Source organism: Chrysochloris asiatica, unplaced genomic scaffold (genome assembly GCF_000296735.1).
Source record: "Chrysochloris asiatica unplaced genomic scaffold, ChrAsi1.0 scaffold00007, whole genome shotgun sequence".
Classification (NCBI taxonomy): Eukaryota; Metazoa; Chordata; class Mammalia; order Afrosoricida; family Chrysochloridae; genus Chrysochloris; species Chrysochloris asiatica.
The window spans coordinates 12,589,602-12,591,606 of NW_006408525.1; positions in this window are offsets into that span (position 1 = coordinate 12,589,602).

Here is a 2,005-nt window from a genome sequence, read left to right on the forward strand (position 1 = left end):
CTATGAGTCAGAACCGACTCCACGGTATTTAACAACAACAACAACAAAACTCTATACAAGGTTGTTATGAGTTGGCACTGACTTGACAGCACTCAACAACAACACCAAATAGAGATGACAGACTCTAGACCTGGGCTTTTCAATGCAATAGCTGCTAGGCACCTGTGACTGGCAACCACTTACCATGTGTAAATCTAAAATATACATTGGATTTCAAAGATGTGGTGCCAAAAAAGGATGTAAAATATCTCATTAGTCACTTCTTCCTGTTGATTGAAATAATATTTTAAATTACTTAAATGTAATATTAAAATGTCTCACCTGTCTCTTAGTTTTTAAATTTTAATATGGCTATTACAAAATTTAGAATTACATATGTGGCTTACATCTGGGGATTATGTTTCTATAGGACAGTGCTCATATCGATCAAAATTACTCATTTATATCAGACACAATAGAAATCTATAGCTAGAGGTAGAGAATTTTATTTGATATAACAAAACAATGGTATTAGATTCAACCACAAAGAGCAAAAGATATGAACATTTTTGACAATGCACATAGAAAAACAAGATGCTTAATATGATAACAACATTTTCCTAAAATGCCTCAGTTATTGAACACCATATGAAAATAGCAGGGTGTCAATATCAGCAGCATGTATAAAACCAAGCATTAAAATTTGATCAAAGTAATATACTAGGCAGCTTTGCTACCAATCAGCTTTGTTTACCATCAGCTCAAAATATCTTTATGCCAACAGAGTAGATAGAATATTTAGGTTAATTCAAGCTACCCAATATTACCATAAACTTGGATAACTACAGTTAAGACATTATTTTCTTTTGAGATGCAAAAGTGATCACAGCAACAGTAAATCATTTCCCTGAATTGAGAATTTTATCCAAATAAATTCCACATACCTTCTAGATATGTTTTTATAATACTTTATATAATACAATATGTTTTATTATAAAATAATAATCTCTCCATTCAATATTTATATTGTTGCTCATGGCTATCCTGTATAGAGTTTCCAAGGAGCGGCTGGTGGGTTTGAACCACTAATGTTGGGGTTAGCAGTCCAGTGCTTATCCTACATCCCTAATATAAATTGAGAATTTAATTTATATAAATGTCACATAGTTTTCAGATTTTTAAACAACATATTTTAATAGTGATAACTCTTTATGTGATATTTATAGTGATTTGTATTTAAAAGGATTTCAACTATTGAGATTTTTCTTGTCTTTATAAAAATAACCTTAAATATGCAGTAAGGCTGCTCACAGAGTTAGTTACATCCTGTTGCATGAGGCTCTGTAGGAGGGGAAGGGAGATCTCTGAGGTCATGAGGCACACGGGGCACTGGCTTTGGAGACAGAAGAGTAGGCTTTCTCTCAGCATTCATGAGTGTGTGAACTTAGCCGTGATTTCACATCTTCACCTCGTTGTACTTACTGGTAAAATGGTGAGGGTGAAGAGTAGTAGTTGTAATGCAGCTCATACATGATCCTTCATCCTAAATCATCCCTCAGTAGGGAGCTACCAGTCTTTTTACAGTTCAGGAAGCCGAGGTCCAGAAAGCGGAAGTGATTTACCTAAAGTTATGAGTCCTGATGTGGCGCTGCAGGGTAATGTGCTGGACCGCAAAGTCAATTTGAACCACAAGGTCAGAGGTTCAAACCCATCATTCGTTTTTCAGAAACCCTATACAGAATTGCTATGGGTCGGAACCGACTCGACAGCCCTTAACAACAACAACAACAACAACATTACAGGAAGATAATTTTGGTGCTAAATGGTTAATTGCTTAGTTGCTGACTGAAAAGTTTGAATTTACTCAGTGGCTTTGAGGGAGAAAGATCTGGTAATTTGCTCCGGTAAAGATTACAGGCAAGCCAATCCTATGGCACAGTTTTTGTCTGTCACACAGAGTCACTATGAGTTGAAATCAACTTGATGGCACTTAACAACAACATATCCCAGGAAGGGAGTAAAGTCA